The following is an 18,055-nucleotide window of genomic DNA, read 5'->3' on the forward strand; positions in this document are numbered from 1 at the left end:
TTTTATTTAACTCAACCCTAAAAATAGGACTCTAATCTTCAAAAAAATTGCTTTGCTCTAATTCCGGTTTCGCGACCGACGTAGGTACTATTCCCGTTACTATTGACTTCAATGAATCCCCGATCGATACTGCCTAATTTTTCTAATCCATTTTCCCAATTGATCTCTTACAGAGGGGCTTAGTTGAGGGAATTAAAAGCAATTTCATGTTATTTACCAAATATTTTTCCAAAGAATTATTCCGTTCAAATATATCAGATCATCATAACATCGTATTGAACCTTGAAAGACAAATTTAAAAACCGTGTTGACCACTCAATTTATGTGGCATTAATGATCAATATACTTGAGATACAGAACAAAGAAAGTGCTGAAGGATCTAATTATGAATTATCGACAATTCGAACCTCTCGCACTGCGTAGAATTTGGTTCGATTTAATTTGGAAGGTTTTACCAATTTCCCATTTATTACACTACTTCCTCCTTCGAAAAAGTTTTAGCATCGGTTGCCATAACTTTTCCCTTACTTTTAGCCATATTAATAATGTAGTCCTTCCTCTCCAGTGATTACAATAACAATGAACTATTTCAGTATTAAGACTAGCTCAAACAAAATTATAATTTTATATTCTTAAATTACAAAGCTCATCATCAATTATCAACTATCAAACTACTTATCAACAAATGCAACTTGAAACTATAACCTATTTACCAAACTTTTCAAAAGCATCACTCCAAAAAAAACTATATCATTTCTACCTACTCTAAGGTGAAAATCAAATCTATGGTGGTATGTTCTACAAAATTATTCAATAATTCGATAAGTGTCCAATATTATTAACTCAAATAAAGAAAACAAATAAATCCTAATCGTAATACATATACAAACAACAAAATCGAAAATCATAAAATCAATCCAGGACATCTTTTCTTCTATGCACTTCACCAACTCCAGCATGGAGTTTATTCAATTTTCGGGATTTCAAAATTTCACTCTCGCGGCACTTCCTGGTTTCATAACACTGCTTCCTAGGGTTGTCTTGTGGAATGGTACTTTGTTTCTTCTTTGGATCTCATCCTCGTCACGGAAATAACCTTTTACTTCGACGTCCCTCATAGTTCTGGTGATCTCATCTTCTTCTGCTTGGTCATGATTTGTTTCTCTCATAGGGCTGATACTCCATAGATTGGCTAGCATTATTTTTCACATATAAAATCTCATATAAGGACGATCGGTATTATAAATTCAAGGCCGTATTTAATCATACGAAATAAAGCGTTGAATACCATTAGTCCACTAATGAATAGTCCCATATTGGCGAGCGAGTCATTTCCTCGCAATATACTCCACGTCAGACGTCTACGGTATGCATCTGGCATACTTCTTCCATTTGGATGCAGAATTCAGGATTCTCTGGGCATCTTCTTCATCCTCAGTTTGATCCTGATCCCATCTTCTTCAGCTTCTAAAGCTTTTCCACAAAAATTCTCCAATATAAATTAATATCATAATAATGCTCCTCTTTATCAACTGCCTCTTGATTCAGCTGGCCTCTAACCAGTTCATTGCCTACATCATCACTTTTGGACTCAAACACAGCGATTCGGATTAAGGTTATTTCGTAAACTAAGATTCGATCCAACCATCTTCCTGCCGTTGCTTCCATCCTTCGATGTAATCATTTGATTATTTATCATAAAATTTTCCAAAAAAAAAAACATTACAAAAAAAATTAAGCCTAGCTACATCAATTCATTTGAAAGTATTATTATCTCCGTTACAATTTATTCGTCAATTAAATGTAATAGTGTTACAAAAAAAAATACTAAACTACTGAACATAACCACCATAACCTGTATTGAATTCGCCAAAAACCTCAAAACCTTTAATTTCATAACCAAAAACTAATAGCAAAGCTAATAAGCAAATAGGTGGCTACTCCTTAAAGTTGAGAGCGCCCCTTGAATCTCACGTATAGGGCAGGGGCGATTCAATTTCCCTGAGGACATGTTTCTACATTTTGTCCCACGTTACCCAAATTTAAAAAATTGTGAAAACAAATTGGGTTTTGTATCGTCCAAAAATTGCAAAAAAAACTAATTATCTTATCTCCCAAACAGCCAACGTCAGACTTATATTTAATACTTATTATCTTTCACCTCAGTATTAATACGAATGGAATTCAAAAACAAAATGAATCAACGTGAAATTGACAACTCTATATACTTCACTTCTACTAATTCTTTACTGAATATACTTAGTTCCACCCCTTAAAAATGAACTCCACATAATTCAACAATAATTAGATCTATGTTTCTCAAAAACTGATACTATCCTCATAATTCAAAATGCATATTCTCACTCCTTCCCCGAGGATCAAAATCATAATATTTATTTGCTTCATTACCCCTTCAAGCCTCCCCATGTCAAAATTAAAAAAAAATAATTCGTAAGTCCTTATTCCTTTTGCCGAAAGTCAACTTCTTCCCAAGACTCAAAATAATCGTATTCAGAATCACCTCAATAAAATCCTAAAATGAAAAACCACTAACGTTTGCTCGTCCTAAACTTTTATTGAAAATACATCATTATTCCAATATTCACTTAAAAAAAACTATCATCATATAGTGTCTTGATTCTTTCAATTGAATCCTCAAATAATTTTATAATACCCAAATTACTTATATATCTCTTCAACTATTTCAAAGCTCAAATTATCATAAATCCCAAAAAAAATAATTATGATTTCACTTCGCTATACTTCCCAAGTTCCCTAATTTGAAATAAAATTAATCAAATTTTCACCAATATTACACATTTATCAGAAATCTACACATTAATCAAAAATATATCGATCACATAATTTAGAAATAGATTTGACCAATGAATCTTGGGAGAATATTTATTCTGCTCCGAACGTGAGCGAGGCTACGGAAAGATTTATCGAAACGTTAAAATACTTGACAGACAAAATCTCAAGACGAATAATCAAAAAAAAAAAAAATAATATTAAACGAAAGGAATGGATAACTAAAGGCATAATAAAATCAATTAACGAGAAAAATAGTATGTATAAAAAAATCAAATCGGAAAAATTTATGGACGAGAATCTCAATGAGAATTATAAGAGATATAAAAAACATTTAGAAAAATTTATTAAAATCGCTAAATCTAAGTACCTATATATAAAACCGCTTGCACATTTACGTCAAACTTTAAACGTAAAATCACAGCCCAAACGGGACCATCTAGAGCAAAAATGACAAGAATAAGACCCCCCTCAAAATCGTCTGGAGATCCCGGGAAAAATCCCAAACCTTCGATTCTCCTCGCGGTTTTCGAGTATACGGGGTGTTTCGGATCATTTTGACATTTCAAGTCCCATATTTCTGTGGTATCTGTGGACAATTTGACTGTCAGTGTCATGTTAATAATAAATATTTCATTTCCATATATGAAACTTCTTGAAAAAGTTTGTAGTTTCCAAAATTGTTATTCAATATTTAAATAAATGCCGACAGATAAAATGCAAAGTCTTCGGCGAATCGAAAATTCGATAGATATTTGTCAAAATTTTGAAATGAACACTGATATCATCGAATGCATTTTCCCCAATTCAGGTTTTTTTAAGTGTTTGTATCATTCAATTGGATATGAATGTTACTTCATTTCAGGAATTTTTCGTTTATTTTCCACAAACTATAAAACTACATTCTCTTTCGTGAGAATTTGAATCTATTGCGATAGAAGAGGGAACTACAAAAGAGAACAGAAGCTTCATCTGATCATGTATTAAACAGATAGAAAAACTCCTTATAGATAATTCACAATTGGCTTTATTACTGGAAAAAGAGCCAAGTTAGTCAGATGACATTCAAAAATTTCCATGTGTTTTTGGAATATCTAAAATATACACTTTTACGACAGAAGAGTGCAAAAATATAAATGATCAATCCGTTTTTGAAGAATTTGAGTGCAGTGCTGTTGAATTTATAATGAATAAGTCAAATCGTTGTGAAATCTTCCATACGAATAATTTCAACTATATATTATCTATTATATTATTTGCCGCTCAACTGAAACATGTATTAATAAACCTTGGAAATTAGAGACTCAAACTTTTTACCTGATTTCTCAAAAAGGTTCCACCAAGATATTAAAATTTCTTATGAGGTAACATAAGCCATGGGTATTTGAAAGGCAAGTCTATTCATTCTGTCTCTTTTTCGTTTGTTTATTAAAGCTATACTAGGATATACATATAAAAAATCAGTTGAAATACTAGTGAAAATGTTACGACAGAAATAAAATTTAAAGGATCATTCAGTATATGAAGAATTCCAACATGGCAGTTACTTTTGAAATTGGTATCAATTTTCCAGCAATTCAATGTAGGTATAAAATACTTTAAAAAGTAACTATTCTTTAAAACTTTCCATTTAATGAATGAATGATTAAACTCGTATAAACATGTAGATACCTATTTCACTAAAGTTTTCAATCGTTATAGGAATAGTTGCTCTATGGCCAGTTCGAAAATGCTATCCTACTGATTTATCATTGCTTTTAATTTTGGTAAAAATTAAATTATTAATTGATTCAGATCCAAAGTTAACATTTGAAGAAAATCAATTCAGTGTATAGTTATCGAACTCACCAACATGGGTCAATAGTATTGGCTGATACAATTTTAGTAGATACCGAGGCAGTCATTTCAAATACTGAACACATCTTCTGACTGAAGTAAAACTTGAACAATGATCTTTTTTTACTTGCATCTTGAAATGAATTTTGCACTTTTTCAGTGTTCAATAATGAGATAATTATTAAATTGACTCAAGAGATTAACAATATGCTTTATCAGGATTAGTTAATACTGCTAAAGACGTTAATAAACCTATTAATTTCTTATATGGTTCATCATTACAACTCTCTTTTGTTGAATCAAATTTCAATTAAGTTTTCAAAGGAGTGATATTCAGCCCTAAACATTTTTTAGCTTTCCCTAAATTCTTTATGATAAAATTATCATTTGAATTTTCTATCAGATATTATATTCATTCAGAATTAACATTAGTTAAAACGAAAAAGTAATCCACGTACAATGCAACAACAGTTAGTAAGTTATTTTTTGATTTTATGTAGATACAATGCTCAATTGTTGATCTTTTTCAACTAATATCTATCAAAATTTTATTTACTATATATATTGCCCTGTTCAATTTACTTCTGAGTAAAACCCAGAGCTACAAGCTTGCTCTATAACGTAGCGAACCATCATTCAGCTGTCCTCCACTAAATCAGAATTATCTAGTGAAATTTCTATATCATCCCTTATCTATGATAACTACATCTCGACTGGTATTAATGAAATTGTTACCTGTATCCCTTTGATCATTCACCAGAACCCATAAAACCCTATACCTTCAAGAAATATGCAACAGAAGAGTATGCAAAATTCATCGATACAATTTTCAGATTCTAAAAACGCCTTAATTCTTCAGGAATGTCCAATTGGTCTTTCAGTATTATAAATTATTGAAAATAACCTACTATTAACCAAATTTTTAGATTTCAAAAGGTGTCCTTCCTTGTATTCTAAATATATACACCCTATATAATTGTTGATTATATATTGTATTTCTTAATAAATTATGGAATAGAAGAATAATTTGTTGCTCAACTGAAAAAAGTATTGATGAACCTTGCAAATAAGGGACTTCTTATAACCTGATTTCTCAAAGATGTTGCCCTTGTAAGGCAACATAAGCCATGGGTTTTTGAAAGGTAGATCTATTCATTCTGCCTCTTTTCAGTTCATTATGGCTTATTGTGTGACATCTACGTTATATTTATTTCTACTACCACTTACCGTTACAGCCATCTATTGCAAAACGGCGCGCCGTTGCCGCGGCGGAAGCAAAGTTGTACGCCTTATATAAATATTTATATGAATATCTAAATATAAATATTTTTGAGAGGTTAGGCTTGATATCGGTGTAATATGGGATTTGGTCCCATAGAAAAACTCGAAGCCCAAAATGGCGAACCCCCTCAAAATTTAAGGCTAGGACCGCCCTTGATTTGTCGTCATGAAAAGTTATTTGCATCAAATATTTTCATGTGAGCAAGGGCGAAACGGTATATTCTAGGAAAAAAATCATATAGAATTCCAACCTAGAATCAGCATAGTATACCGAGTGAATCGTCTGAAATCAGCTAACGATACAAGGTTTCGGAAAAAAAGCTTTTATTTTCTAGCCGGATAGCCAGTGAAGGATCTACCGGCATAGTGACGGGGTCCAAGGGGCGGAGCCCCTTCGGCGAGCAGAGCGAGTTAAATTATTATAAAAACGAAATACAAAAACATAAAAATGACCCCCAGCATTTGTGGAGGGTCATAACAGCCAAAAAACTCAATCACCAACAAATTTCCTCAATTATGCAAGATAATATTACATTAACGGAAAGAACTAAAATAGCGGAAACTTTTAATACGTATTTTTCTAGCATAGGGACGCAACTGGCAAATAAAATAAAAAAGAAAACAGCAAAATTTAATAATTCAGAATCAGCTAACCAACTCAAGTTAAATTTTGATCCTTGTGATGAGCAAGAGATATTGAAGGTAATAGAGTCACTAAAAGCGAATAAATCTCCAGGTATTGATGGTATCCAAGCGACACTACTTAAGAGAATTGCCAAAAGTATAGTCGCCCCCCTCAGGTTTCTAGTGAATTTCTCTATGCGGGCGGGGATATTTACATTGCGCACCAGGGGGAAACTATTTGCATTTGCGGACGATACTGCGGCATTTTATGAGGGAGATAGCTGGGAGCAACTGAAGAGTATGGTGAAAATGGACTTCAAAGACATAATTCAGTTTCTTAATGATAAGGTTTTAACAATAAACAAGCAGAAAACAAAATTTTTGCTGTTTTCCAATAGCTCAACTGTGTTGCCTGAGTATAGAACGTTAAATGTTGAGGATGACTTCACAATTCATTCAGCAGATTATATAAAATATCTAGGTGTAATATTGGACCCATATTTGAGATGGAATTTTCAAGTCGATAACGTTGTGAAGAAAATTCGGAAAATGATACCTAGATTCAGGTTTTTTAGGGAATACTGTAGCCCTCAGTTGTTGAGAACATTGTACTTGGTTTTGGTTCAACCCCTTTTGGTATATGGCCTACTTGGATGGGGGGGGGTAGTGAAACATTATTTACTTAAGCTCGAGGTAACACAGAAATGATTGTTAAAGGTAATATACAATAAACCATATCGCTATCCGAGTGAAAAACTGTTCCAAGAATCTGCTGTTATGAATCTTGGACAGCTGTATATGCTCGTGCTTGCTGTGCATCAATTGAAAAACATTTCGTCCGCGGAATTTAACGAACATTTGCATGGAACGCGTCACAGAGGACGAATGATTTTAAATCCTAGAACAATGAAAACCATCAAAGTGATACCTGGAACTGAATTTAAATTAAAGAGACTTTATAGTAATTTGAAAGATAGGATAGAAACTGAAAAGAAAACCCTGTCAAAATTGTGATGAGGTCGGACAAACATCCCAACAACTTAAAAGAAGAATAATCCAACATATTAGCGACATTAAGAATCCTAGAAAGATATGTGCACTGGCAGAACATGTAAGATCAGTTGACCATCGAATGGACTATGATTCGGTGATAGTCTTAGAGTACGAGGAGAATATGAGAAAAAGATGTTTCCTGGAGATGATTCACATTAAGCGACATGAAAATTCCATGAACTACAGAAGGGATATAGAGAATATAAGTAACATTTATTCATATCTAATACATTCAAACCAACTTAGTGAGAGTGAGTTGTTGATCTCAAGTTCTATGTTCTCGAATGTCAGTTGAAGATCTATGATGTTCTATGAACCCAACCTAACCCCTTTCGTTTTTACGCAGTTGTCAGATGAATGAAGGAAGTTTTTCAAAAAGAAGTTTTCAAGAGAATAAAGAAGTGTGTGATATCAAAGACGTTATTGTATTAAAGACTATTTTGTGTTCAAAAATAATTTCTCCTCCAAATCTGTATAAGATTCAGTGCAACTTAAGATCTGGTAACTCTTCGCATTTCGGTGCGTTTTAACATGTTGTCTTTTCTGCAATGTTTGTGTTATATCTGTATGTTGTTTGTTTTATAGAAGTCCTGAAGAAGATCCCAACCAAGGATCCAAACGTCGACTGATGAAATAAAGAAGATAGTAACAATTGAAGTTTTTCCAACACCCCTTAAACCATTGTTTATATATATATATAATATATATATATATATATATATATATATATATATATTATATATATATATAAACAATGGTTTAAGGGGTGTTGGAAAAACTTCAATTGTTACTATCTTCTTATATATATATATATATATATATATATATATATATATATATATATATATATATATATATATATATATATATATTATCAAGATTTCCATTTTAAATTACTCTTTCCTAAAATTATTGCTTTGTTCACAATTTTTGAAACACCCTGTGATGATATTTTTCGAATTCAAGATATGCACGATATTCCACAATCATTCTAGTTTCAGAAAGTGAATTGAGTATAGGCATAGGATTTTCACAGTGAAAATAATTCACGTAATTGTGACTAAGGAAATTCTCTCTTTTTTACGTTTTTTTCTCAATATTTTGAAAACTATGAGGACTAACGCAATAATTATAGCAAAGAGTAATTGAGAATGGAAATCTTGCTAATACGTAATACATAAAATGAAAAAAAAGTTTTTTTCGAAAAAATATTTTCAATTTTTTTATAACCGGAAGCGCCGGAACTTCTAAAATATTTTAGCTAAAGAGGGCATCATGAACAATGTCATATTCCGAATTTTCATATTTCAAATCGGCCCCGTTCTCCAGAAACGTCGAATAGGCCGTCGAACTTGAAACAACCTGTATTTATACAGGAATGCCTACTATTTATGCATAAAATAAATGTTTTCCTTCCATATCAAAAATATATATAACACAAGAACATAATCTTATAATTTTCCGAAACGTAAATCAAACTCAACACAAAAGCAGCTTGAATATAGACTTTGAGCGAGTTCGGAAAGTCAGCGCTGTTGAATGCGCTGAAAGAGATGCGCTTGACAGCGCTGTACCAGCAAAATGCTGGAGAAAGAGCGCTGCATTTTATGCTGAATTATAGATTTACGTTGAGTTTACGAGCGTTTTCTCAACGAAATAATGATTTCAATGTCTGTGAATTAATATAAGAAAACTACAATTGTCTGCCTGCCGTGATATTATTTTCTTATGCTATTTCAACGTTCAAATAAATCAAATCAAAATTAGGTTAATCTATTTCATTTTCTCACATAAAAATATCATTATTTATTACATCAAAAAGGAAACACATAATTTTTTGAAAAATATATTTTTTAATGTTTTATGTAAACAATTTCCTTGAACAATTTTTTCATACAATAATATTTGTTCGAGAAATATTTTTTTAATAACAATCAATAATAATTAACATTCATCATTATTAATAATTGATTGATAATTGAACAATTCTGTTCATTTAATCATTTCTTCCATCTATTACTTCTATAATTCGAGTAAAAAAGCATTCACCACAATTCAATATTATTCAAATACACAGTCGTTAAATGTAGAATAATCAATAATCAAATAATATTAATAATAAACCTAACCAAACTTAACTTCACACAGGGCCGTCGCTAGGGGGTAGGCAGGGTAGGCGGTCGCCTAGGCCGGCAAAATTCTAGGGCGGTATTTTAAGCTTGATCAACAAAAATCACATGTATAGAAAGTAAGAAATGAGATTTAAATCGAACACGAAAATATACAGAAAGGTGCCACATTATACACAACACTCATAAATATCCAGATGTCCTGTAAACCCCCTCACAGTAGTGTTTACGAGTTATTGATGCTAAAAAAACACATGTACTAATCAAGCTTGTCGGCGTTCCCTTTGCTAAACTGCTCAATTTTATTGCTTTATTAGAGTAGCCGGTGGATGATATTTTTCTTTACAATTCTTCAATCAGAATGCTGATTCCCCAGATGAATGCAAAATATACGAGAAACGTTTCCATTTCATCATTTCCATCTCAATATTTTTTGATCGTACTGTATGTGCAAAGTGAGTGTTATATTCTGAATTTTTCTGTTTGCCTTTGGATTTAAGGATTCCAAAGTAGGTAACTGAAGGTATGTTCTATAATTTTTATTTTCATCATTTCAATATTATTATCATTTGTCGGTACTGGAAAGTACCTACGTTTGAAGCGTCGGATTCTAAGATAGACTTAATAGAAAAAATCATATTCACTTATTTGATAATATAATGTTCCCAAAGAAATATGTGTTTCTTTCAGGTACGTTTCCGGGGTGATAATGCGCCCCAAAACTGTCCAGGCGCCCCCTGGAGGAAAATTAGGGCGCTTAAATTCAGTAATGATATTCTACTTTATGAAAAAAATTCGCATGTTCAAAATGTAAGGTGCCGAATGAGAAAGCAATAATTTCAAGATAATATTTTTCTAAAACGTTCTCATACTTTACCTTCTTTGCCCGGAACTTTCAATTGCTCCTTGAGGAAATTTTTCTTAGTTAAACACTGAATCAGGGCCTGCTCTGGAGGCTGGTTAATTGGCATTTTGCTGGGGCGGCAAATATTGGAGGGTGGCATTTCCAATTGTTTTTCAGAAATCCGAATTCCAAGAAGAATGTGTTGAATATTTCTTTTTAATTTCAAAGAATTTCAGACATGATTTTTTATCAAATTAATCAGATTTGGGGGTGGGCGCATTCGAATTTGAAATAATGGTTCATCCGTATCATCCGATTGTTAAACACTATCATCTTAAAGATGAAAAAACAAAATGTTCAAGCGTTTTTTAAAGTCGGAACTCAGCAGAAGAACCTGTAACCACAGAGCCTATTCTAGAGGGGCGGCAAATATTAAAGGAAGGTATTTTCTAAATTTTCTACTAAATTACTAGAAGAATGTATTGAATAGTTTTTTTTTTACTTTCATCGCGATTTTTTTCGGAATAATAACTTGATTTTTTTAATGGTGATTGGAAATTGGAATATTATTTCAAATTTTATAAATCAATTATATTTCAAAATAAAGTTGACAAAGCCGTCAAACTTACTTTGTGGGAGTATCTAGATACAAAATAAGATACTTTTCTGCAAAGGTATCTTAAGATACTTAAAAAAAAAATAATTCAAATAATTATCTGAAGATACTCATTCAGATACTTGATAAGGTACTTTGTCAGGTGTTAAAGTGCTAGGTACAATTCTGAAATTCGGAAAGTCTTGCAATTTGTTTTCGGTAGTAGCACAGCCGTCTTCAACTGTTGAAGAAGGCTATGGTAGTAGGCATAAGAGCGATATTAACGGAACTGAAATAGTTATCCTTCGAACATTTGCACATTTTTAACATCTTCAAAACATTACGGACCGGGACGTACCTTTATAAGAAATCCTCCTTGCTTCTTTTCATAACTAGCAATTGGTTTCCATTCACAGTTTTATCACTTTATTGCCTCTAGTCCTTCTGTCGAAGATCGGTTTTGTTTACGTAATACCAGCTGCTGAAGTCAAGGGTAGATTTTTGTGACCTAATACAGGTTTACGAACAATTCATGGAAAAAACCAAATATATTGAAGAAATAAAATTTTTATCTTTTCTGTCCAACAATTTTAATTAATTTCTTTAGTAGTTTATCAATTAATAATCTTTTCTGATTAAATTTGAATTCATTATAAATAATTGCACTCAATACATTTTCCGTCCATAAAACCTTTTTAACTTTTTATAAAAAAATCTCACCCCGAACTTGCAAGGGCGTCTAATTGTATTTTTGCTGGGGCGACAGAAACGCTAGAGAGTGTCCTTATTGAATATTATTATGAAATATGAACTCCTTCTTTTTGATTCTTAACAATTTACGGCATAATTTGATGAAAACTTAGTAATGTCGGCAAAAAACGTATGATCATTAATTCAAATGATCGAAAAGTCAATTTCTAAATAATTCGTTGAATATTTTTTCCGGACAGATACTTTCATTTTTTGTTCTAGTCATTCATGTGTTCCTATTATTGTTACTTACCAATCACAAAATTATTTTTTGTATAAGTTTAAACTTGTTGGTTTTGTTCATATTTCTTCTATGTTATTATTATTAAAATTCTACAAACAGTCGCCTTCAATTTTTTCATATTTCGGTAGAAGACCCCGATAATCCAAAATTTTTTTGCATTCTGCAGAGTTGAATGTTAGGGTGGCAAATTGGGTATTTGCCTAGGGCGGCAATTTGGCTAACGACGGCCCTGACTTCACAGTGACAACTTACAGGACAACCCCTAGAAATGACTGCATAAACATTCTCTTTCTCTATCATTCAGCAGAAACATCGGTCTTTCTTTTCGCTGGAGCCGATGAGGCATCGAATGAAACAGCGCTGAAATCGAGAAACGCGATGGATCCATCGTACACTGAATCATCAATAGTTTACGAACACGCTGTTGACAGCGCTTAAAGCCCATTCGACATCGCTGACTTTCCGAACTCGCCCTTTCTAAAGTTCTTCAATAGCCTGCCCATAGACCTATAATAACATACAGTCCATTCAGGAATTATTGACATCGAAGTAGGCCATGCACGTCTAGTCGCGGCTTTATTTCTGGTTACAAAAATTGCTATGGTTCATCATAGAAATAACCAGTTTAAATTATTTTCATAATTTTTGTATCCGAAAGATCCTGAATTTTCGAAATTACGATTATTACGAAGGGACGCATACAGTCATGATTCCATAAATTGAAATTCAGATTATATAACGTAAAAATATAGTGAAATGCTATATCATTTCAAGGAAATCCAATGAAGAGATATCTATTCATTTAAGAGTCGCCCATGAAAGATCCCATTGAAGATCATTAAAATATGCATATTCCTTTTCACCAAAGGCTCTTCAAAAATTGTTGCATTACTGATGGACACTGGATACCAACCTGCTTGCAAAATTCTTATCAAATAACTCTTATGGATCATTTTAACTGTGGTGTCTCAACTGGTGAAGAAAACAGAAAAAACTGGTTGATAAATTTAAATAGTGTAGCTTAGTGAATGGAAGAGCCATATCATAATAAGACAGAAATAAAATTCAAAGAATCCATTTAGTATATGAAAAATTTTGACATCACAGTTGTACTGTAACTTTCAAAATTGGAACCAATTTATCAGCCGATGTGTAAATTACTTTCTAAAGTCACTATTTATTGAAACTGTTCATAACATGAATGATTGATTGAACTTGTATGAGAAATATAGGTACTATTTATACTCAAGTTTTCTGTTTTTTATTGAAATGCTTTTATACTAGTTTCTGTTAAATTACATAAATTATTTTGCCCATAACAGCTTTAACTCACTCACTAAAAGCATTTTTGCATGAAATCATTTTTAATTTGTGAATTTCAAAATTTTATTGCATTCTATTATTATCTTCAAGTGGGTAAGAGGTGAAGAAATTTTTGGAAGTTACTCTTCTGAATATATTTTTTGATTAAATACTCAGTAAAAATTCTATAATTGGAATTTATTAGATTTTTGGATTACTCATTGAAGAATAAAAAACAGATATAACAATGCTTAATTTCAATATAGAATATAAATAAACTATAGATGCAATGCCAAGACTTTGTTTAGCAATCCAATTATAAAATAATTCTCTCTTCATAGATTTATATAATCCTCATAATCACCACTGTCAAAACAAAACATCCAGGTAAAAATCTAAATATCCAGCATTCAAAATAGTGCTCCTTCTACTTTTACCCTTGAATATACTTGAAAAACATTCTGTTTTCTTTCTAGAGTCCACTGTTGAATAATGTTGGCATTTTCAAATAACCAAGTTTCGGTAATTCTTTACTTTAACGCCCCCTCGTATTTTTCAGTTTTTTGTTATTTTTCATTGAAAATGTGCATTTTACAATGATTCTTGATGTTTATCAATAAGAATTTTCCTTTTATTAACTGTTTGAACTTGTCACCAATTAAGTTTATGTAATGTTGTCTTTGATTGATTAAAATCCAGATGCTTTTTGGTCAAATTTCATCCAGGCTGATATATTGGTTGCTTTTGGCTCGGCTTCTGGTAACAATAAAATCATTCAATGATTCTTTGAAGGTGAAATCGTATTGCACAGGTTTTCTTCCACTAATAATCCAGGTTGTAATGACTTGCCTTTTTCTTTTTTCAAACAGTACTGTGAGAAATACTCAAATAAACTAATCAATGTGTGTTTGAAATTGATACTTTTAAGTTTCAAAATTTCTTCGATCAAAACCATTAACACAAACAAACTGAAATCTAACCTCCTGTCAATGACATTTCCAATGCCAACCCGAAATCTGCAATTCGAAATGTTACTGAATGAGCCAGTACCAACTTAATTTCGATTTTCCAAAGCCACCCGGGATGTCAATAATTCCTGAATAGACTGTAGACTGGCCCTCACGTGGCTTCTACTCGCTTCGCTCTGCAGACTAACGAAGAGAGAGAGGTGTCGTGAAGGATGGAGAATGGAAAGGCAGTAAATGCGAATTAACTAAGGGAATAGCGCTTTTTTAATTTTTATTGAAATAGCTAAATGAATCACATTTAAGAATTGTATGGTGCAGATTTTCATGTTGTCTAAAATTTCTTTCAGAAAAAGGTGAATTTTATTGAGTGCTACCTGAAAGAAAATATTTTTTTATTTCTATTCCAGAGTTTTTATATAGTTCAGTATATCAATAATATTATACAGTCCATTCAGGAATTATTGACATCCCGGGTGGCTTTGGAAAATCGAAATTAAGTTGGTACTGGCTCATTCAGTAACATTTTGAATTGCAGATTTCGGGTTGTATTGGAAATGTCATTAACAGGAGGCTAGATTTCAGTTTGTTTGTGTTATTGGTTTTGATCGAAGAAATTTTGAAACTTAAAAGTTGTATCAATTTCAAACACAAATTGATTAGTTTATTTGAGTATTTCTCACAGTACTGTTTGAAGAAAGAAGAAGGCAAGTCATTACAACCTGGATTATTAGTGGAAGAAAACCTGTGAAATACGATTTCACCTTCAAAGAATCATTGAATGATTTGATAGTTCCCAAAAGCCGAGCCAAAAGCAACCAATATATCAGCCTGGATGAAATTTGATCAAAAAAGATATGGATTTTAATCAATCAAGGACAATATTACATAAACTTAATTGGTTACAAGTTCAAAACAGTTAATAAAAGGAAAATTCTTATTGATAAACAGAAAAATATAATAAGTTGAGTACGATTTTATGGTGAATACAGAGAATATTTGCAACAAAATTTGAAATTCATTTATCTGGAGGAAACTTGGTTATTTGAAAATGCCAGCATTATTCAACAGTGGACACTAGAAAGAAAACAAAATGTTTTTCAAGTATATTCAAGGGTAAAAGTAGAAGGAGCACTATTTTGAATGCTGGATATTTGGATTTTTACCTGGATGTTTTGTTTTGACAGTGGTGATCATGAGGATTATATAAAACTATGAAGAGAGAATTTTTTTATAATTGGATTGCTAAACAAAGTCTTGGCATTGCATCTAAAGTTTATTTATATTCTATATTGAAATTAAGTATTGTTATATCTGTTTTTTGTTCTTCAATGAGTAATCCAAAAATCTAATAAATTCCAATTGCTTTATAGAATTTTTTCTGAGTATTTAATCGAAAAATATATTCAGAAGAGTAACTTCAAGAATTTCTTCACCTCTTACCCACTTGAAGATAATAATAGAATGCAATAAAATTTTAAAATTCACAAATTGAAAATAATTCCATGCAGAAATGCTTTTAGTGAGTGAGTTAAAGCTGTTATGGGCAAAATAATTTATGTTATTTCATAGAAACTAGTATAAAAGCATTTCAATAAAAAACAGAAAACTCGAGTACAATTAGTACCTATATTGTTCACACAAGTTTAATCAATCACTCATGTCATGAACAGTTTCAATAAATAGTGACTTTAGAAAGTAATTTACACATCAGCTGATAAATTGGTTCCAATTTTGAAAGTTACAGTACAACTGTGATGTCAAAATTTTTCATATACTAAATGGATTCTTTGAATTTTATTCCTGTCTTATTATGATATGGCTCTTCCATTCACTAAGCTACAGTATTTGAATTTATCAACCAGTTTTTTCTGTTTTCTTCACCAGTTTAGACACCACAGTTAAAATGATCCATAAGAGTTATTTGATAAGAATTTTGCAAGCAAGTTGGTATCCAGTGTCCATCAGTAATGCAACAATTTTTGAAGAGCCTTTGGTGAAAAGGAATATGCATATTTTAATGATATTCAATGGGATCTTTCATGGGCGACTCTTAAATGAATAGATATCTCTTCATTGTATTTCCTTGAAATGAGATAGCATTTCACCATATTTTTACGTTATATAATCTGAATTTCAATTTATGAAATCATGACTGTATGCGTCCCTTCGCACTTTCGAAAATTCAGGATCTTTCGGATACAAAAATGATGAAAATAATTCAAACTGGTTATTTCTATGATGAACCATAGCAATTTTTAGTGATATTTTTGTAACCAGAAATAAAGCCTCGACTAGACGTTCATGGCCTACTTCGATGTCAATAATTCCTGAATGGACTGTACATATTTTCGATGTCTACAGAATTTCCAACTTTTTCATTAAGTGGTTCATCAACAATATCCTCAGGATTATCTCCTTTCAACTCTTTCAAGATGAACACATTATGTAGAATGTTGTAATATTTTTAGAATTCATTTTAGGTTATGTTGATATTATTAAATTAAAACAAAAAATATCATTCATAAGTTTTATTTATCAAAGCCAATTTATATATTTGCTCGAAATTGTAATTATTTATAAAAATCAATACATAATTTTCATTATATTGGGAGATTAACACTATAACTGAATGAAAAAAATACCTATTTATACCTACTTTATAAAATTCTATCTGATGAACAACGGAATTGATAGATTTCTGAAGCAATATTCAAATTTCTACACATACATGAAAGATAAGAAATCTTCAGTTGGATTAATCTATCGTGCTACGATATAGTGCTCATTTCATAATTCACTTTAATTATCACAGGTCTTCTTTGGTATTTCTTTTCCAGCTCATTTGGAGATATGAAAAAAAGAATTATGAATAGGGATCAATTAGTAATTCATTTTAATTTGATTTAATTCTGGATCACGTAGATGGTTGTTAGTGGAAGTGCCATATTTTTCCTATCAAAGGACAAATTCAGTCTTACGTTCCAAAAGTATACATCTTCCTCTACTCTAACGGTTTAAAAAAGTACTGCAAATTTTGTACATGGATTTATTATATTACCTTTTATCATCAAATATGCAAGCACATATGAAAAAAAAACATATAATAAATATCAATATAAAAAAAATTATGATTAACATCCGACGAAGAGATTCGAATCAGGGCTTCGAAACTGGAATAAAATGGTCAAAAATTCATAACTCCGTATCTATGAAGAGCAGGAATTTGCTGTATAGTATTCATTATTATTATAGTAACACATGTTCTCAAAATCAAAATTGTATGGCTCCTTTCTTCAAAACTTTGGTTCCATATAGAGATTGACATAATAGTCCTCTGTTTTGAAGTGATTACTACATATTACGGTTGTGGCAGAAGGTTTTTCGTCTTTACTCCATATTTCCATCACCCATCCAATTTAATTTCTCGGAAACCTGTGAAAATATTCAATAAAATAAACGATAAATCCCTTCTTGTTTTCTTACCTATGAAATGTCACGTCCAACCCTTTTTTGGATATAACAACAAATTATAAGCTACACATCATCATCATCATTTATTTAAATACTCCAATACAAATTACCCTGTTAGAGTGTAGAGCTAGTCAATATAAAAAATGT

The sequence above is a fragment of the Harmonia axyridis genome, chromosome 3 (assembly GCF_914767665.1).
Source record: "Harmonia axyridis chromosome 3, icHarAxyr1.1, whole genome shotgun sequence".
In the NCBI taxonomy this organism is placed as follows: domain Eukaryota; kingdom Metazoa; phylum Arthropoda; class Insecta; order Coleoptera; family Coccinellidae; genus Harmonia; species Harmonia axyridis.